We start from the raw sequence: 21,985 nt of genomic DNA, 5'->3' as shown, positions 1-21,985 counted from the left end.
GTATTATTTTGTGTGTGATTTACTTGTTCAGTTTCTACACTCTCTTCTTCCTTTCCTCCATTTCTAGAATTTTCCATGAAGTCCTAGTACACTAAGAAAAATCAAGGGGTACATTAGCTTCAAAGTTTTCATTCTTCCTCTGATTGAAGCTGTAAAATTGATTCTTGGGGTGTGTTTTCAGCAGTGAAATGGGATTTGGCTTAGTTCAGTGGGCCCTGGAATCATCCCAGAACTTCCATGGCCATTTCTCGCACCACCTGCAGAGATCCTAGAGATGTCAGCTAGAGCACCCTTTCCCCATCATCGCAGGTCTGCCCACCTTCCATCGTAAACAGCAAAAATGGGGAGGTTAGTTACACAAGCTGGTTCAGATGGGCCCACTCAGAGGAGTCTAGAATCTAGGTTCCTCTTCTAGAAGAAATTCTAGTCTGTTCTCACCACTTGATGGCACAAAGATCTGAGTGCCACAAATCTTTTCCACCAAGGATTGCCAGAGGTTTGCAAACAGTGGCCTTGTCTCATTTATCTTTCTCTGCTTCCCATCACAGGCTAATTCAGCCCAGATTAAAAACAGATGATAGGGCTGGCTTTTGGTGAAGTCAGAGATAGGGTTCTTCCAGAGTCCTGCCCATAACACTGAGCCCAAATGTAGAGTGTCTATGTGATTTGCAAAGTACTGCAAAACCATCCATGGTAGCTTTTGTGGCAAGAGGCTTGGAAGGATGCTTATTCTCTCATTCAAGGTCTCCTGCTTCTGTAGCTTCCACAAGTCAACACGGGCTTTGTGCCCAACCCTTCTTGGTGCTCACATCAGTCTGCGTGGGTACCATGTTTAAGGCCTGAAAATTGAGTTGGGCATCTGCAATAGTGTTGGCCTAGATCTGAAGGGAAAGTGAATTTGGCATGCCCACTACATGCAAGGTGACAGAGGCCCTTTGTACACTGCCTGTCTGGACTGACCTGGGTTGAGATGCCCAGTAAGAAAGTTAGAGAGTGGTCTTTTGTCAGCATGATGAGAAGCTGGCCACATCAGAGGATAATCAATCTTGGACTAGAATTGGGCAGAAGGGTGGAGTGGGAGAAAAGGACTAAGGATGGGACTTCTATACAACACCTAAGAAGCCTTACCAATAGTGCAAATTGAGTTCCAAGGGAAAGGAGCCCACCTTACTAGGAATTTTCCCCCATCACCCTCAACAAAAGAAGGATTCCTTTTTGCATACTTCAGCCTGATCCCCAACTACATGAAGGCAAATGAATGTCCCTCCAAAGCTTCTCATGGGAACTCAGAATCTGGCATCATTCAGGAACTGAGAGAGTTCTAGGGATTAAATCTCATTATCTCCTCAATAGCCAGAATGTTATCCAATGCTCTACCATTAAAAAACAAAACAAAACAAAACAAAACACCACTGTAGTTGGTCTCTGCTTTGATCTAGTATTTTCTCATTTCTTATACTCTTGCTACCAACAAACTGAAAATCTCAGCATTTTCCCCACTTACATTCTAGGGAGACAAGTTGTATGTCCTAGCTACTCCCCATTGCCCTATTGAGTACTTTTTTCTTGCTAGGCCACTTCATACATAGGTCATCCATCAGCTGATACATCGACTGTCCTTGGGTCAGGTACCCATCCATGACCTAAGAAGTCACCATTCCATTTTTGAAGAATAGTCCAGGGCCATTTTCTTCAGCAAGGGAGTGTGGACCATGTAGTTTCCCTTAGAAGGAAATGGTGGAGAGGCCGACTGTAATTGGCATGTCTGCTCTAAGATTTCTAACGGCATAATGGCTGAGGAAGAGATAATGAAGGCCCTATCGGACACCCTTTGCATCAGAGTGTGTGATGGTCACCGATTGCAGCTTTGCCCAAAGCCCTAGGCATATCCCTCGAATCCCATAGAGTATACAGAGGGCCATTAGTGACGTGGACTATGTAGGAGAAAGACAGTTTCACCAGAGTTTTCTAGGCAAAGCCCTAGGCATATCCCTCGAATCCCATAGAGTATACAGAGGGCCATTAGTGACGTGGACTATGTAGGAGAAAGACAGTTTCACCAGAGTTTTCTACTGATGGCAGAAGGTAGTAGTGGAGATTAAATGGCTTTTCTTATCTTGGAAGGCTGCCTAGCCCCTCCAGAGGGCCTCAGCAGAACAGCTGTCATTCTCTACAGAGCAGTAACTTTGGCCCCGCTGAGTGAGTGGCCACGTGTCATGTGCCCTTCCTGAGGAACATGCTCCAACTTGTGTCCCCTGCTATATTTGAGCTATTGAAAGTCCCAGCAGGAGCTAAACACCTGCAGCACTGAGTGGTAACCCAGATCGTTACTTTTACTGGGCCAAGCACTAGAGACACAGGAATCCCTTCTCAAATTCCTCACCCCAGTGCCACCAACCTTTCTCTTAGGTTAGTTCCAAAAATAGTGCCCATGTGGGGCCACAGGCTGGTGGGTAAGGGGATGTAAAACATGGAAATACATGTAATATAGCAGGCGGGATGAAACGGAATCGTTCCCTTTTTGGGTCAGGACTGGGAAAATATTGATTATTTCATGTGAATGGAAAAAACTGTCTTGAATCTAGTAACTGATAGAAGAACAGATTAAGGTCTTCTGAGAAGAACTCAAGCTCGGACTTAAAAGCCAATTTTCCAAAACACAGGGCTCACCAGGCTGCTTCAAGTCAGGGGAGTCTGTACACATCCTCTTTGACAAGGAAAATCCAACATGTTGTACATTTGGTCCTGTGGGGAAGAGGGAGGTAGACGACGGCAGCTCTCTTGCACTCTAAAGGCTTGTGTCCCTTATCAGGGCTTGTAGCTGGTCTTTTTCCCTGCCTGGTAGCTAAGGAGTCATTTTGAGACAGACATCTGTTCAGCAATCTGAAAGCCCCAGACAGAAGACGGAGACATTCATTTTCCTTTACTCATAATGCAGAGGCCAGGGAGGACTGATTTGGTGGCAGCGTTCCATCCTGACCTGGATTGCAGCTGATCTGGGAAGAATAATCCAGGATGACACTTAGGCACTATCCAAACGGTCTTGAATTACCAAGCAAGTCCCAAAAGCCAGCTAGGAGAATACTTTGGAACCTGAAATGGATGTAAGCCGAGAGGTCCTTAATCGGAGGTCTGCTGTTGATGAGGTTACAATGTGGTGAAGTGGAAGAATGCTCATCCAAGAATCAGGACATCTGGGTCCTGGCCCACAACTAACTCACTGCATGACCTTGAGCAAATCCATCTCTTTCTCTGAGCCTCTCTGTTCCCCATCTGTGCAACTCAGGGTAGAACTAGATGCGTTAGGAGTTCCTTTCCAGCCCTGTCTTCCTATGGTTTGAAGATAGGAAAGTTGGTGGCCAAGAGTATCTCTTGCAGGGTACGATGCCAAACCCAGGGTATACAAAGGTGGTTTACTTTTTATTGAATATTAAATAAACAAATAAAAATCCTCTTCTCTGGTTCAACATCTCCCTTCACCTCAGCCAGCCATCTCGTTTGGCACAGGGAGGACTAGGTGAGAGAATGAGAAGTACTCAGTATGAGCCCTGCCTGCTGCTGGACCAATTGCCCCTTCCAGGACCCCAATTGCAGCTTGGCCCTTGCCCTTTTTCTTCTTCAGCATGACCAAGAATCCTGGTTTTTAGTCTTCATCTTAGAAACCGATGGGATGAACTAATCCCAATAACAAATTGGGCAATAATTCAAGAAGAAATGATAGCCTACTCTTCCAGAGGGCTTACAATGTAATAGGGGGATAATTACAAATCACAAAGATTTCCCAGTGCCCCTCTAATTTTATGCCACTCTTAAGAATGATGTATCAACAGAAAGAGATCATGAAAGGAATATTAGCATTAAGATTCTGTCACAGATCAGTCATGGGAATAGCTAGATAGAAACAAAGTGCGAATTCAAAATCATTTACAAAGCCTAAGGAAAATGTGTGTTATGCTTTTCTCCTCTGAAATCATCTGAAGAGTGACCATAAACTTCTTGTCAAATCAAAACTCTCCCTTTACCCCTGCCAAAGGCAGAAAGGGTCTTTCTAGTTTCTTTCAGACCATCAGTGGAGTCTGTCTTAGGGGGTAGATTTAAAGTCTTCTGGGAAGTTCATTGCTCAGTATATGATGTGAGAGTCTACTGGTTGCTAGAGTTAATGTAGCTGCTTTAGCTGGCTAGGTTATGCCCCCTTTCCTCCTCTCACTCTTGGACAAAGTGTGATGTAGTGGAACGAGTGCTGGACTTGGGCTTGTGCCTTAGTGGAATTTATTTAACTTCATCAAGTTTCACTTTCCTGATCTGTACAATGAGGGGAATAATAGCTACTTACCTCATAATTTTGTTTGAGGACTAAATGAGATAATGCATATATAAAGCACCTAGCATAGTGCCTGTTGGGCACACTGTCGATTCTCAATACACAGTAGTTATTCTTAGTTTTAGAGAGGCCTCACAGTGGGGCTGTGTGATAGCTCTGGGCACTTGGAGGTGAGCCTGTGGACTACTGAAAGTAGTTGTGAGGAGAGAAACAGAAGACAGGAAGAGAAGTGAAGGGGCCAAGCAGAAACTTCTCTTGTTTCCTAATGGCCAGCCCTGACTCCAGGAAACAAGTTTAGAAGAAAGGGCTCCCCCAGTCGTCTCTGTAAATGTGGCCAGAGCGGACCGTTTTCCCTCCTGCTCTAAGAGTGCACGAGAACATCTGCTAAACCTGCCGTTTTCCCCCAACTCGGACATTTTCCACTCATTTGACTCACAGAAATCAGAGATGAGATTTTTTAGGGTTTTTTTTTTATAGCAAATCCAAGTGTTTTGTCAGTCATGCTTAAGGGGGTATAGCCTTTCAGACGCTGAGCAAGTCTGTAACAGACAACACGGCAAACAGTGTCAATCCTCCCGTTCCCGCTTTGTCAAATGATGTGGTGCTGTGTGATGCTGTGATATGAATCATTCAGGCAGCTGCCATACTGCATTAATTGCAGAGGAGCTGGATTGCATACAAGGTGTTCCCAAAGGTTCATTACTAAATACTCCTCCAGCAGTTCTTTGAAAGGTTGCATTGGGTGACAAGGACACTAAATCCTTCTATGCGTTAGAGCTCCAAGAAAGGACAACTGGAAATTACACCATGGTTTTCCTCTCTTTTCTTTCCAGAAGAGAAAACATAATTACTCACTTGGGCCATTCCCACCCTCTCCTTGATGTTTTCTGGCTTTGAAGGCACTTAAGTTGCTGTTTCCTCGCGTTCAAAGTCTTACACCACAATTTCTTTATGAAAACAATATGTCTTTTAAATTAATGATAAATAAAAGTGAATATGTCACTGGAAGATCATTCTTGTGTAAAGTATCCAGAATTAAAAAGAGTCCAATCACCTCTAACCTCACCCCAATCTCATATCTTAAATTTCAAGCTACTTGGAGACCATCTCCACTCAGATGTTGCACCATTACGTCCCACTCCCTACGCCCCAAACCAAATGTTTCACCTTTGCTCCGAAGCATCTCCTTTTCCTACTTTTTTTTCATTTCTGGTGAGGGCACTACGTACGATGACTCAAACAGCCAGGCCTCGAAACCTTGGGCTCATCCTAGATTTCTCTCTTTCCTTCATCTGCCCTTTCACAGATGACTAAGTTCTGGTTGTTCTGCTTCATGACTTGCCTTTAAATCAGCCTCTGAGTTGCCTACGCCCCTCTGTTGCCACTGCCACAGCTCTGCCCAAAATTCCAGAAGGGTTGCCCTATTGCTCATTGTATTGAATCTAAATTGACCTATCATTCAGGAACCTTACATTATTTCAGAACGAACCCATAGCTCCGGCCGGGGCTCCATCCTCCTTGTATCGGTATGAACCACAAACCACGTTCACTCCTGCTTCCGGGCCTGTGTTTGTTTTTGTGCCCACCTTCTATCGCCCCGAATTTACACATCTTCGTATCTCTGAGGGCCTCTGACAAGGTCCGCTTCCTCCAGCAAGCTCTCCCTGACTTATCTAGCATATAGGCACTACCCTCTGTGCCTGTTGCCTCCACCATGATATTTTAGCAAATATTCAGATGATATAAAGGAAAAAATATTGAAAGAGTCAGGAAACCTGGGTGCTAGTCCCGGCCTTGCTTTTGACTCAATATGCGACATTGGACATTGGGCAGTCACTCCCCTTTGGGTGTTGGTGTTCTCCTAAGCAAAATTAGAGAGTGAAACCACAACACTGTTTCTCAGGTACAGGTTATTTGCACAGCACCTTCACATTTGCTGTACCTGCAATCAATCTCTACTTTTATTTAAGTAGAAGTTTCCTATCTTTCTTTTTGATTGAAATACATTTTTCTGGGAAGCCTGGGTGGCTCATTCGGTTGAGTGTCCGACTTCAGCCCAGGTCATGATCTTGTGGTTTGTGAGTTCGAGACCCGTGTCAGGCTCTGTGCTTGGAGCCTGGAGCCTGCTTCTGATTCTGTGTCTCCCTGTCTCTCTGCTCCTCCCCTGTTCACGCTCTGTTTCTCCCTCTCTCTCTCTCTCTCTCTCAAAAATAAACATTAAAAACAATTTAAAAAAAAGAAATACATTTTTCATTGTGGTAAAACATATAGAACATAAACTTTACCGTTTTAATAATTTTTAAGTGTCCAGTTAAGTGACATTAAGTACATTCACACTATTGTGCAATCATCACCACCATCCATCTCCAGAACTCTCTCCCAAATATTGCAACACTGGAAGTCCATACACGTTAAACAATAATTCACCATTTCCTCTTTCCCTAGTCCCTAGCAACCACTATTCTACTTTCTGTCTCTCTGAGAGTATTCTAGGTACCTCATATAAGTGGAATCATAGAGCAACTGTTTATTTTGTCTCTGGCTTATTTCATTTAGCATAGTGTCTTCAAGGTTCATCCATGCTGTAGCATGTGTCAGAATCATGTACATTTTTCATAAAAGGAAATGATCACATCTGTGAAGTTATGATTTTATGGAATGGCTATATATTTTTCTAATATACATTAAGATAAATATGTAACAATAAAAATAAAGTTTGTGTGCCTCAGTCCCGTCAGTAGTGTGTGCCTCGTTTTCAGGGAACACCTGACTCAATCATCTTCACAGGCTTATCAAGCACGAAAAATATATGCCTCAGGGCAGCAATGGCTTTCAAACATGGCTGATTATCAGGAGGCTTCAAGTGGTTTTGAGAACAGACCTGAGGCCTATCCCAGACCTACTGAATCAGAATCTCTGGGGATGGCCTGGGAGTCTGTGTGTGAACAAGCTCCTGAGGTGTTCACGATGATTAGTCAGGTTTGGGGGCACTACCCCACAACTGACTTGAAGGCAGGGTGCCAGGTCTATGCCACTTTTTAAAAAGCTTTTAAAAATTTGTTCATTTTGAGAGAGAATGAATGGGGGAGGGGGGGAGAGAGACAGAGAGAGACAGAGAGAGAGAGAGAGAGAGAGAATCCCAAGAAGGCTCTGTGCTGTCAGCACAGAGCCTGATGCAGGGCTTGAACTCATGAACTGTGAGACCATGACCTAAGCTGAGACCAAGAGTCGGATACTTAATTAACTGAGCCACCCAGATGCCCCTATCTATGCCTCTTTTACGTTTCCAATTTCACAGTGCTGGTCACAGAGGTCAAACTCAAAAATATCATATTGGCTGATAAATTGAGAACTTCCAGAAATAGAAAAGAGATGGAATTTTAAATTAACTTTTTTCTTTTCAGCAGTGTGTCCCCCCCCCCCCAACTAGTTCCTCTGTAAAAGAGGCATAATGACACCCTACCTTATGGGGTAGCTGTGACTCAAATTGGATAATATGTGGGAAAGCAATGACTGTTACAAAAATTTCTTGTACACTTCTTCTGAGCCCAGCATCATGCCAAGGGCTATGGAAGACAGACAAGAAGTTTAAAACATGATTCCTGTTCTCACAGAGCTCAGGATCTGCTCGAGGAAACCAAACTAACCCAGATGGAACAAGTGAGAAGCAAGGACTTCCGAGTGGGGCAGAAATTCAAGCCAGGTGCTCTCTGGGCAGGCTTCATGGGCAAGGCTTGAGCTGAGCCCTGAAGGAAAAACAGAACTTAGAGACAGAGAGAGACAGAAGAGGCCAGAACATTCCAAGAGCAGGGAATGGCATCAGACGTGGCAGAGGCGGTTACCCATGTGGTATATTTGAGTTGGCCCAATAAGACTCGTCTCATCACACAACGCCCCAAAATAACACTGGAAATTTGACTGTTTAGAATTCTGTTCCTTATGATGGCTCTTCTGGAAATGCAAACACACCTGGGCTAGTTTGTATATGACCTCACTTACACCTTAGTGTGCATTAGTTAAATCAGAATGCTTTCTCCTCAACATCTGGACGAGATGGGTGGGCTGAGGGATGGGACTCTGATTGGTGGAGGCTCAGGAAAGGGTCATTTTGGAGCCCCAGGAACAGTTCCAGCTGGGAATCCAGAAAGCGGTGCGGGGGCCCAGGGAGGGCAGCAGGTATCAAGGCTCTAAACTGCCAATGACAATGTCATTGTGAACACAAGGAAGGAGACAAGTCCTAACCAGAATCAATTTCAAATAATTTCTTCTGTTGATGTGTTTAGAGGCCTTTGCAAACCAGGTTAACTTACAGATTTCTATTAGAAAAGCATCAAGCTTCCACGCTGAACAAATGATGGGTACACATGGGTTATTTCATTTGATGGGTGTTTGGGAAGAGGGACTGTGACAGGCATAGAGATGTGGTTCTTTGGAAACAGGCCTGTAACAGGCTCTCTTGGTCATTTCATACCCAGGCTCTCCCTCCCAGCCCCTTTGCAGTTTGACTCTTGGGCTTGACCTCAGGTTGGAAAAAAGTTTCCTTTGCAAAGACTATGTATTTTTTTTTTTGTCTCCCAGCGTCTGCTGCTGTCAGCAGAGCTGGTTTCTTGAATAGCTGCGATTAAAGACAGAGGCCCCTTCTCTTCCTTCTCTGGGCTGTGAGGAAGCTGGTTTCCCACATAGGGCTGCACTTGGGGCATCTCTTCCTGGTCAGCCCTCCATTCTCTGAGGCCATTACACCAGTTAATCCAGCCAGCCAGCTAGCCAGCCTTGGAAGGTTTGGCTTGGAAGGTCCCAAGTAACTTAGGCAAAGATATTTCGAAAAATGTCTACAAAACTTGACTCTGGGGCTTCAGGAATGAGTCTATGACAGTGAATCCTGTCCACCTTTTTAAAATTTTACTACTTTCCTCACAGAGCCAGTACACATCCTGCCTGTGGGACATTTTTGTTTTCCCTACTCCAATTAGGCATGTCCATAATCAATCACTGAGTTAATTCAAACTATTCCTTCAGAGCTCACAATGTGCTAAGCTTTATATTGGAAAGAGGGAAGTGAAAGGCAAGGCTATATATTCAGAGAAAATATATCCTCTCCCTACACAACACACATACACAAAACATAGTTAGTTCCCAAGAGGAGACAGTAGAAGGTTAAAGTCAAAATTACTGCAGGGGAAGAGCAATCAGTGTCAACAGAATTTGGAAAAGGAACAGTGAAATTCAGGAGGGGGAAGTGGTCTAGTAAGGCTTCCAATAGGAAGTGGCTGTGAGCTAGACTTGGACAGATAAGCCACATTTAGAAAATATATTGACATAAGTTTTATCATCCTATCACCCTTGCCTGAGAAATCTCAAACAATTCCTCCAGAATCACAGCCTGGCATTCAAGGCTGTTAGTCATATGGCTCCACTTCCCTAGTAACTCCTAATGTTCTGCTACACAGGATTCCTCACCCACCCCCATTTACATTTGGTCTCTCGAGCATCCCCACATGTCTATACCTTGGCTTTCTCTGTGTTCCACCTTCACTCCTTCCCTCCCCTCCAATTCTCCAATGTCACCTATTCCTCATCAAGTTCAAAATCACTTCACCCTTGACTCATCCCTGCCAACACACATCCAGTTATGTCTCCCTCCCCTGAAATTCCTCAACACGTAAGGCATGTCTCTCATCCGATACACCACATCTAAACCACTTGCTAGAAGAGTTAACAGTAGTATATTATGGGATGCAGCAAAAGCAGTTCTAGTGGGATTCGTAGTGATTTATTCCTACATTAAGGAAGAAGAAAAAGCTCAAATAGACAACCTAACTTTACACCTCAAGGAACTGGAAGAAAAAACAACAAACTAAGTGCAAAATCAGTAGAAGGAAGGAAATAACAAAGATCAGAGCAGAAATAAATGAAATAAAGACTAAAAAGACAATAGAAAAGATCTGTGAAATTAAGAGCAGCTTTTTTTTTAAAAAATTTTTTTTTTCAACGTTTTTTATTTATTTTGGGGACAGAGAGAGACAGAGCATGAACGGGGGAGGGGCAGAGAGAGAGGGAGACACAGAATCGGAAACAGGCTCCAGGCTCCGAGCCATCAGCCCAGAGCCTGACGCGGGGCTCGAACTCACTGACCGCGAGATCGTGACCTGGCTGAAGTCGGACGCTTAACCGACTGCGCCACCCAGGCGCCCCAAGAGCAGCTTTTTAAAAAGATAAATAAAACAGACAAACCTTTAGTTAGACTTACCAAGAAAAAAAAGGAGAGAGGACTCAAATATATAAACATAAATGAAACAAGAAACATTAGAAATGATACCGCAGAAATGCGAAGAATCATAAAAGACTACAATGGGTAACTATGAAACAATAAATTGTGCAACCTAGAAGAAATGAATAAATTCCTAGAAATATACAGCCTACAAAGACTGAATCATAAAGAAATAGACAATCTAAACAGATGGATTACTAGTAAGGAATCCATAATCAAAAACCTCACAACAAAGAAAACTCCAGGACCAGATGGTGTCAGGGGTGAATTCTATAAAAAGCGTAAAGAATTAATAACAATCCTTCTCAAACTCTTCTAAAAAATGGAAGAGGAAGGAACACTTCTAGCTAGACTCATTTTACGAGGTCAGCATTACCCTGATACCAAAACCAGACAAAGACACCAGAGGAAAAAAAATAAGCCAATATTCCTCATGAACATAAATGTAAAAATCCTCAACAAAATATCATCAAACTGAATTCAACCGTACATTAAGAGGATAATATACCATGATCAAGTGGGGTTTATTCCAGGGATGCAAGGATGTTTCAATATCCACAAATAAATCAATGAGATACACCACATTAATAAAATGAAGGATAAAAATCATATGATTATCTCAATAGATGCAGAAAATGCATTTGACAAAATTTAACATCCATTCATGATAAAACAAGACACTCAAAAAAACAGGTAGAGAGGGAATATACCTCAACATAATAAAGGCTACATATGACAAACCTACCACCAGTATCATATTCAATGTGAAAAGCTAAAAACTTTTCCTCTAAGATCAGGAACAAGACAAAGATGCCCACTCTCACCACTTTTATTCAACACTGTACTGGAAGTCCTAGCCACAGCAATTAGACAAGAAAAAGAAATAAAAGACATCCAAATTGGAAAAGAGAAAGACTTTTTCTATTTGCAGAAGACATGATATTATACATGGAAAATGCAAAGATTCTACCAAAGAAGCTGTCAGAACTAATAAACAAGTTCAATAAACTTTCAGGGTACAAAATCAATATACAAAAATCAGTTGCAGTTCTGTATGCTAAAAATGAACAGAAAGAGAAATCGAGAAAATAATCCTGCTTGCAATTGCATCAAAAAGAATAAAATACCTAGGAATAAACTTAACCAAGGAGGTGAAAGATCTGTAAACTGAAAATTATGACACTGATGAAAGAAACTGAAGATGACACAAATAAATAAGATACTCTGTGCTCATAGATGAGAAGAATTAATACTGTTAAAATGTCCATGCCACACAAAGCAATCTCCAGATTCAATGCAATCCCTATCAAAATTCTACCAGCATTTTTCACATAAATAAAATAAAACAATCTTAAAATTTATATGGAACCACAAAAGACCCAGAAGAGCCAAAGTAAGTTTGAGAAAAAAGAATAAAGTTGGAGGCATTACACTTCCTGATTCTAAGCTATGTTACAGAGCTATAGTTATCAAGACAGTATGACCTTGGCACTGCACTGCCTGCAGAGATGTCTGCCCTCAGACTTCTGGTGAAGCCCAAAATCATTAAAAAGAGAACCAAGAAGTTCATTTCACACCAGTCAAAATTAAACGCCAAGTGGCAGAAACCCAGAGGCATTGACAATAGAGTGCACAGAAGACTCAAGGGCCAGATCCTGATGCCCAACATTTGGTTATGAGAGCAACAAGAAAACAAGGCACATGCTGCTCAGTGGCTTCCAGAAATTCCTAGCCCACAACGTCAAGGAGCTTGAAATGCTGCTGATGCGCAACAAATCTTACTGTGCGGAGACTGCTCACAATGTGTCCTCCAAAGCCACTGTGTAAAGGGCAGCCCAGCTGGCCATCAGAGTCACCAATCCCAATGCCAGGCTGCACAGTGGAGAAAATTACTAGACAGACAGCTTATGTGCACATTGCATTTGTGTTAATAAAACTACAAAAAGAAACCCAGTATGGTATTTACATTAAAACACATATAGGTCAATGAAACAGAATAGAGAGCCCAGTAATAAACTCATACATATATGATCAATCAATCTATGACAAAGGGGTCAAGAATACACAGTGGGGAAAGGATAGTCTCTTCAATAAATGGTGTTGAGAGGGGCGCCTGGGTGGCTCAGTCGGTTAAGCAGCGGACTTCAGCTCAGGTCATGATCTCACGCTTTGTGAGTTTGAGCCCCGCATCGGGCTTTGTCCTGACAGCTTAGAGCCCGGAGCCTGCTTCCGATTCTGTGTCTCCCTCTTTCTCTGTCCTTTCCCCACTCTCTCTCTCTCTCTCTGTCCTTTCCCTGCTCTCTGTCTCTCTCTCTTTCTCTCAAAAATAAAGATTAAAGAAAAAATGAAAATAAAAAAATAAATGGTGTTGAGAAAACCGGACAGCCATATGCAAAATAATGAAACTGGACCCTTACACTATACACAAAAATCAACTCAAAATAAATTAAAGACTTGAACATAAGACCTGAAACCCTAAAACTCCTAGAAGAAAACAGAAAAAGTTCCTTGACGTCAGTCTTGGCAATAATTTTTTTAGATTTGACACCAAAAGCAAAGGCAATAAAAGCAAAAACAAATAAGTGGGACTTCACCAAACTAAAAAGCTTTAGCACAGCAAAGGAATCCATCAACAAAATGAAAATAAACCTACCGAATGAGAGAAAATGTTTGCAAATCATATCTGATAAAGGGTTAATAACCAATATATAAACAGAACTCTCACGGCTCTATAGCAAAAAACCAATCTGCATTTAAAAACAGGCAGAGCAACTAAATAGACATTTTCCCAAAGAAGACATACAAGTGGCCCAATAGGTACATGAAAAGGTGCTCAACATCACTAACCGTCAGGGAAATGCAAGTCAAAACCATAATCAGATATCACCTCACACCTGTTGGAATAGCTATCATCAAAAAGATGAGGGGCGCCTGGGTGGTTCAGTTGGTTAAGTGTCTGACTCTTGATTTCGACTCAGGTCATGATCTCACAGATCATGAGATAGAGCCCCGCATTGGGCTCTGCCCTGACACTGCAGAGCCTGCTTGGGATTTCCCTCTCTCCCTCTCTCTCTGCCTCTCCTCTGCTTGCACGTGCACATACTTGCTTGCTCTCTCTCTCAAAAACAAATAAATAAGCATAAAAAAGAAATGTTAATTTAAAAAAAGTTAAGGGATAACAAGTGTTGGCAAGGATGTGAAGCAAAGGGAACCTTTGTGCACTGTGGATAGGAATGTAAATTGGCACGGCCACTCTGGAAAACAGTATGCAGCTTCCTCAAAAAATTACAAATAGTACTACCATATGACCCAGCAATCCCATCACATTTTAATGTGACACACACACACACACACACACACACACACACACACACACACAGGAATATTATTTGTCCCTGAGAAAGGCAAAAATCCTGCCATTTGTGACAACACGGATGGACCTTGAGGGCATTATACTAAGTGAAATGAGCCAAATAAAGACAGATTCTGTATGGTATCACTTATATGTGGAATACTTTAAAAGGAAGTCAAAGTCTTAGAAACAGAGAGTAGAAAAGTGGTTGCCAGGAGCTGGGGGGGTGGGTAGGGGAAACAGAGAGAGGTTGGTAAAAGGATACCAGCTTCCAGCTATCAGATGAGCAAGGTCTGAGGAGGTGATGTAAAACATCGTGACTATAGTTGGTAACACTGTATCATATCATTGAAATTTGCTAAGAGAGTAGAATGTAAATGTTCTACAAAAAAAAAAAGAGATAAATACCTGAGGTGATGGATGTGTTAACTAACCAGATGATGAGAATCCCTTTCACACTGTATATCAAATGGCTGATGGGGCCCCTGGGTGGCTCAGTCAGCTGAGCGTCCAACTTTAACTTGGGTCATGATCTCATGGTTCACGAATTCGAGCCCCACATCGGGCTCTGTGCTGACAGCCCGGAGCCTGGAGCCTGCTTTGGATTCTCTGTCTCCCTCCCTCTCTGTCTCTCCCCCACCCCTCTCTCTCTCTCAAAAATAAGTGAAAGTTAAAAAAATATCAAATGGTTGTGATGTATACTTTAAATATCTTACAATTTTACTTGTTATACCTCAATAAAGTTGAAAAATAAAAGCAATTACACACACACACACACGTTAACCATTATTAAGGCTTTTATGTTACTAGGCACTAGGTGAAGCATTTTGTGAGCATTGCATTTGATTGGCAGAACGATCTTGTCAGGAAGATGCAATTATTATTCTCATTTTATGGATGAGGGACTGGATGCTCTGTGGGGTTCACTTGGCCAACGTCATACAATCAGTAAGTGGTGAAACTCGCTTTCTTGTGGCCTCTCCTATCTGGGCACATAGGTATTGAGAGGTACAATGTAAGCAAACCATTCTTACATGAATCCATCCATATTCCGAAACTTTGAGAGAGAGGGTAGAGAGAGAAAGAGGGAGCGAGGGAGGGAGAGAGTGGGCACACAGTTGAAATTGTGTGGGTAATTCTATCCACCATTCCACTTTGCTTTGCCTTGGAGTTAACTTAAACTGAGAGATGTGAATCTGCTGTTCCCTCATATGGTGTTGGTTCCTGTGAGCCTCTCATGAATGATTCTCATGCTTAAACATATGTGCTTTCGAAATTCAATATGGTCCCTAAATGCAAGCCGATTGGCATGGTTCTCAACTAAAGAGTGATCTGGTATAACGTTGGAGGAAATAATAAAGACAAGCCCGTGCTGGACTTACCAAAAATGGTATATCTGTCTCCAGTGTAGCACCTTTCAAAGGAACTTTTGAGGGGTATTTCGTCTATAAATTGTTATGTTTTTGCTCACCAGGAACCTAACCCCTCATAAGATATGACTTTCCTATACTTGTCTTGATTCCCCAACTGGTGTGAAAACTCCATGTGAGTAGAGCCTCTATCCTAAACTATTTTATATTCCTTCCAAGTGCCTAGCAAAGTAACTTGAAAATAATAGGAGTTGAACAAATCAATGTCAAAGATTATTCATGAGACATGTTAATTTTCCCAGCAGGTTTAAGGTTACTGAGATATCCTCTCAAGCTACCCACAAAATGGAAGAGAAGATTTGTACTACCGTGTCTATCCCATGACTCGTTGGCATTCTCTGTACTATTTCTAGAAATAGAATCTGTCTGTTCCCATCCCTCACTGGGTCAACCGAGCACCTGGCAGTTTCCTATTGATGCCTGTTCAGCTGTCACCTTCAAACTCCTGGTTCTGTTTGCTCAGTGTGCCTCCTAGAGTAGGCCTGACTATTTCGGGTCTGAGTTACAGCTGTCAGCGTTTCAGGCGTACTTCACGTATTTCTAGAATTAGGTGGAAATATTTGAAGCCTGAAAAAGGAGCTATAACGTTCTGAGTATGAAGGAAATATTTAGGCAAGTATCAACTGGCAGCACAGAAGGCCAACTAAGAAGAATCGAGTCCCTGGTGATAAAATGAGATGAGAACAACATAGCCAAGCCATCTTGGGTTACTTGCATTTTAGTAGCATGGGGTGAGTTACCAAACTATTTATGTTATTTTTATTAGCATGCGATTAAGGAATTGACCCAATGTGAGACTGTTTGCTATAAATGTGAAATGACAGAATGACTGAACACATTTGCTTTGCTTTGCTCTAATAGAGAATAATTGTAATTCCTTAATTTAAAAAGCCATTCCGGTTGTACATATGTCCTAGGGATGCTTTGAAAGTCAAGCTGTACCTCTTGGACCTCATTCTTTCCAGTTCTGGGTAATAGTTTCTACTCTCCAATCTGATAGGGTTCAACACTGACCTGCAGGAATTATACTGTGATTCTGTACCAAATTATTAAGATATGATTAGTTCTCTTGGAGTTGGGCCCAGAAAAAGTAGAGGAGATTTTATGGAATGGCAAGGTACCAAGGCAAGATGATGATGATAGAGATTTCTTCAGCTTCCAAGATCAAATTCAATTTGGTGACTGAATGCAGGCGAGGCCAATCATCTCTTCTCTTACAACGCATAGTTATTTGGGATTCCTTTATCCAAGAGTGTGTCAGGGGAGGAGTCAAACCCGTCTTCAATTTTGCCTTTTAATAACTTTGCCATTTCATAATTTTGCTTTTGTCATGCACACTGGAAAAAAACAAAACCTTAAAAGTAACTAACAACCCCTCTGTCATTGAGATCCCCCAGATAAAAGCTATTAGTGGAATCAAATAAAAGTTCTGGAGATGAAAAGGGTAGTGATTGTGGTGCCAGCGAGACAAAGACCATAGGCTCAATCCTTAAAAGGATCAGTTGGCTTTACTTTCTGTCTGTATTTACAGACTGCTTCCCAGATGATTCCGAGGCAGGTAGTTCAGGCACCACGCTTGGAGAAACACTACCTTAGAGACTAAACATAGTCATGTCCACAGTCCAAAGGAAATTAAAATCCTGAGAGCCACTGCCCTTAAATTCTTTTCAAATCTTACTTTTCGTGGGAATCTGTGCCTTTCTGCTGAGTCTATTCCTGCTTCCTTCTAGCCCATAAATGACTGGCATGGAGGTCATGGATTTAAATTGTGGGTTGAAGAAGTTGAAAACTTAAAATTTCAGCTCTAGTGCTAATTTGCAGTCTAGTTTCAACTTAATAAGTCAGTCATTTCCCCCTTTGTCAATTGAAAGCCCGTCTAAGAAACATCTGGCGAATTTTGGATGAAAAGCACGGGGAAAATGCTTGCATCACAAGATGAGTTTTTTCTCTACCTACGGTTGCCAGAGTCTGCACACACAACAAAATTGAATTACAGATAAAGGGTGACTAATTCTTTGGCGTAAGTATGTCCCATGCAATATCTGGGATATACTCATCCTGAAAATTCATTGGTTATCTGAAATTCAGACTTAACTGGGCATGCTGTATTTTATCTGGCAGCCCTATCTCTACCACCACCCTTTTCCTGGAGCCTGCACTTGCCAAGACTTGGGCAACAGAAGAGAGCGTTTTGTAACTCAAGGCCGGGAAGGAAATGAGCGCTCATTTAGCATAATGCAGGACAGGAGAAACGCTAGCAGGGGATTAACCTTCCACGCTGGAGAAATGCAGGCATATTCTGGGGATGGGGAGCAGGAGGCTAATGGAGGGGAATGGAGGGGAGGACAGAGCGTGCTTGGGCAAACACACACATAATCCAACTTGCTCCTCCTGCAGCCGCAGAAAAAAAATAGAGAACCAAGGACCTCCTCACACAGAAGGCTTCTGTCATTTTCCACCGCCACCATCAAAGGGAATGAGGCATTTCTATACCAAAAGGCACAATCTCGGAACCGTAGCTTGGCTTTTTTATTATCTCCTATGTCCATCCACAATTGTGAGTTAAGAATTTAGATTGCAAAACTCACTGTGCTCTCTGGGTTCCACGGGCTCCTTTTCCCCCCCAGGTCAGGTTGTGCAAGGGGCTCCCGGCTTCTTGTGCTATGCTGCTCTGCTCTGCAAAAACCCAGCCTCACTCCTTTCTTTCCTGCAAGGCGCAAGTCTTTTTTCCCCATGGCTCCTGTCAGTCTTCACCTCCTAGTCCACTTTTCCAGCCTCCGGCTCTCTAAGAGCCAACATATCTCTCTGCTATCATTCTGATCTTCCTGCCCAAATATGGATTTACAATGGCAAAGCAACCACTTTGCCCTGAATTCAACCAAATAGGGGTACGTGGAGGTCATAGGTAACTGACAAGGGTGGAGGTGGTTTCAAAAATTAAAAGAATTTTCTTCCTGATAAAAAAGAAAGCATGCTCGTTGTAAAAGAATCCAAACAAAATGTAAAAGAAAGGAAAATAAAATACCCTTAATCACAAGACCTAGAGATAACCACTCTGGCCATTTTAGAGAGCATTTTTCAATATTCATTTGTTCATTCATTCTTTCAAAAACAACGTATTAGTGCCTGCTACGTGCTAAACACTGTTTGAGGCTCAAGGAATGCATCTGTAAACAAAGTAGAAAAACAAAACTACCTACATGGCTCTATTTACATATGCACACAAACCCATCCACAATAGAATTTTACGTTAATGGGCTCATACAAGACACGCTATTTTGTAACCTGCTCTTTCGTGGAATAATGTGTCACGGACCTCCTTATACGTCATCAAGTACTGATTTACGTCATCCTCTTAATGTCGACCTTGTATATTCTATAGTATATGCGCACCACAATTTACTTAATCATCTCCCTAACAGACATTTATTTCCCATTTCTGCTACTGTAAAAAAAACAGAGCAATGAGTATACTTGTACGTGTATATCTCTACGTGCTCGTCCAATCATCTTATTAGGAAAAATTCCTGGTTTTGCTCCTATCTCACTTCTTGTTTCTTCTCAGTCTCTTTTGCTATCTTTCCCTTCTCTGATTAATCTCTGAATGTTAAAGCCCTTCACCCTCTTTTCTAGCTTCACCTCCCCCTAGATTATCTCATACAATCCCATGGCTTTAAACATTATCTATATGCTGCTTATATCTACAATTTTGATATCTCCTCTGGAGCTCTAGACTCCTATCCAACGGTCTTTTTTTAGAATCTCCGCTTGTATGTCTGGCATTGGATCTCAAAGTTAATGTCACCAAAAGAGAACCCTTAATTTTGTCCCCCAAATATATTCCTACCTTGGCCTTCTATACTTCAGACAACGGCATCACCAACCATGCAGTTATTCGGGCCCCAAACAAGGCATCAGTCTGGTTTCTCCTCTTTTCTTTACCCTCAGCCCCCTTTCAAATGTTTTCAAGACTATCTCCAAAACACAGTTCAGATCTGTCCCTTTCTCTCTATATTTGCCACCGTCATTTGCTACCATCTGAATCCAGGCCACTCCAGCCTCTCACCCAGGCTACTGCATTAGCTTCCTAATATCTCTTTCAGTTTCCCCTGTTGTTCTTCTGCGCTCCTTTCTTTACATAGTAGTCAAAGGCCCTACAATAATCATACTAACGATACAAGAATACAAGCATTTACTTTAAACTCAGAAAAAGAAGACAAGCTTGTGCCTGACATTGTAATCGAAGACCCAGCAAACACAATAGTATAAGAAAAAGAAATAAGACATGCAAGGATTGGGAAGAAAGAAAAAACGATCATACTTGCAGACGATACAGTTGCCTACATATAAAATACAATAGAATTTCCAAGCCATTAAAACTGTGAGGATTCAACAAGTGTGCTGCATCTAGTAGTGTGAAAAATCAGTATCGTTTCACTTCACCGAAAACAACCAATTAGAGCAGGTAGTGTTTAAAAAGGAATTCTACTAGTCAGAGTATATATTCTTGGCAAGGATCTAGAAATACATATACACACAGGTCTTGGGTAAGACCTTTATGAAAGATTTTTGGAACTCACAAAAGATGACCTTGTACTTCCAGTTCCAGGACAAGATGAGGTGGAAGTAATTTTCCCTATTTGTCCCACTAGGTTCAGGTAAAACCTGTCGATGTTATGCATAAAATAAACATAAGAAGCCTCTGATAGGTGGAGAGAAGGCTCAAATAGACTGGCTCCGGATTTGGGGAACTGACGAGCCACATCGGTAAGTCCCTTCTGTGTTTCTCTGGCCTCGTCTATCCCAGACTGGGTGCCAGAGAAACTGGCAACCCCAAAACACCCACAAGGACAGACCAAAACGAGTCCCAACAAAGCCCGCTCTCTCTAGCCAAAGTACCAGGAGAGGAGCAATGTAGTAGAACAGACAACTTTTAACAATACAGTAATGTTCCCTACGCCAGCTAAATACCCGCAGGAAAACAAAAACATTGGGGTACCACTTCCCCTTCTGCCAGCACAGGCAGATTTTAGAGAGCCTGGACTTCACCCTCCCCCAGACTGTAAAGAGGCAGCACAACCTCATAAAGGGCTGAGTGGGAAGCCAGGATTGTAACAGGGTCCCTCCTCACGTGGAGTAAGTGACAGTAATGAGGCTGTACATCTTCGTCCTCCACCGCAGCATTGCCAGAGAAGGCCTGCTAAACCACAAGATTTCAAGAACATATACCGAATGATAATATATGCCCAAAATATCAAAATCATTTGTCACACCAAGAACCAGGAAAATCTAACATGAAGGAGAAAAAACAATCGACAGATGCCAAGACAGAGATGCCATAGCTGTTAGAATTACCCAATAAAGATTTTACAGCAGCCTTCACAAAAATGTTTGCGCCGGGGGCGCCTGGGTGGCTCAGTCACAGTTAAGCGCTTGACTCTTGACTTCGGCCCAGGTCATGATCTCACGGTTCATGAGTCCGAGCCCCGCATCGGGTTCTGTGCGGACAGCACAGAGCCTGCTTGGGATTCTTTCACGCACCCTCTCTCTGTCCCTCCCCCACTCATGCACGCGCACACGTGCTCTCTCTCTCTCTCTCAATAAATAAACCTTTAAAAATAATGTTTGAGCCAATAATTACAAATATAAAAACAAAGGGTAAAACACCCTTATCAAAGAAATAGAAGATATAAAGAAGAGCCAAATGGAAATTTCAGAACTGAAAAAGCAAAATAACCAAAATAAAAAAAAAAATCAGTGGAAGGGCTCCAAAAGCAAAAAACAAAACACAAACTCGGTGGGTGGGCTCGATAGCAGAATGGAAGAGGCAGGAAAAAATAGTTGTAAACTTGACGATAAAAAAAAAATAGAAATTACTCAGGATGAACAACAGAAGGAAAGTAGACAAAAAGTATGAACAGAGCCTCAAGGACCTATGGGATTATATCTAAAGATATAATATTCGTGGCATCAGAATCCCAGAAGAAGAGGAGAAAGAAGACAGGGCTCAAAAAGTAGTCAAAGAAATGCTGGCTGAAAACTTCTCAAATTTGGCAAAAGACACAAATACACCTACAGATTCAAGAAGCTTAGTGAATCTAGGGGTGCCTGGGTGGCTCAGTCCGTTAGGCATCTGACTCTTGATTTCAGGTCAGGGCATGATCTCACGGTTGTGAGATCCTGTCCTGGGCATGGAGTCTGCTTAAGATTCATTCTCATTCTCTCTCTCCCTCCCTTCCTCTCTCTCTCCCCTCTCACCTCCTCCCCAGCTCCCATATGCTCTCTAAAAAAAAAAAAAAAAAAAAAAAAAAAAAAAAAAAAAAAAAAAGGAGAAAGGAAGATAAACCCAGAGAAATCTAATTCTAGATACATAGTCAAACTTCTGAAAACTAAAAACAAAGAAAAAAGTCTTCAGAGAAATAATACTTTTACCTATCAGGGAAAAACAAATTCCAGTGACAGTGGGTTTCTCAACAGAACCTGTGAAGGTCACTAGAAAGTGGCATAATGTTTTTCAAGTGCTGAAAGAAAAGAATTGCCAACACAGAACTCTACATTCAGAAAAAGTACCCTTCAGAAATGAAGGAGAAATCAAGGTCATTCTCAGATAAAAG

At 42.1% G+C, this 21,985-nt stretch overlaps 1 protein-coding gene and 1 pseudogene across 1 annotated transcript in view; one reads left to right on the top strand and one right to left on the bottom strand.

The window, feature by feature from the left end:
• The window catches only part of PABIR2 (PABIR family member 2), a 208,904-nt gene that overhangs the window by 101,216 nt on the left and 85,703 nt on the right, over nucleotides 1–21,985 (bottom strand). The window lies entirely within an intron of this gene.
• LOC145714390 (large ribosomal subunit protein eL32 pseudogene) lies at nucleotides 12,098–12,485 on the top strand (annotated as a pseudogene).

The sequence above is a fragment of the Panthera onca genome, chromosome X (genome assembly GCF_046562875.1).
Source record: "Panthera onca isolate mPanOnc1 chromosome X, mPanOnc1 haplotype 2, whole genome shotgun sequence".
Taxonomy (NCBI): domain Eukaryota; kingdom Metazoa; phylum Chordata; class Mammalia; order Carnivora; family Felidae; genus Panthera; species Panthera onca.
Note: the sequence above shows the minus strand (reverse complement) of the source record. Positions and strands in the feature narration are given on the sequence as shown.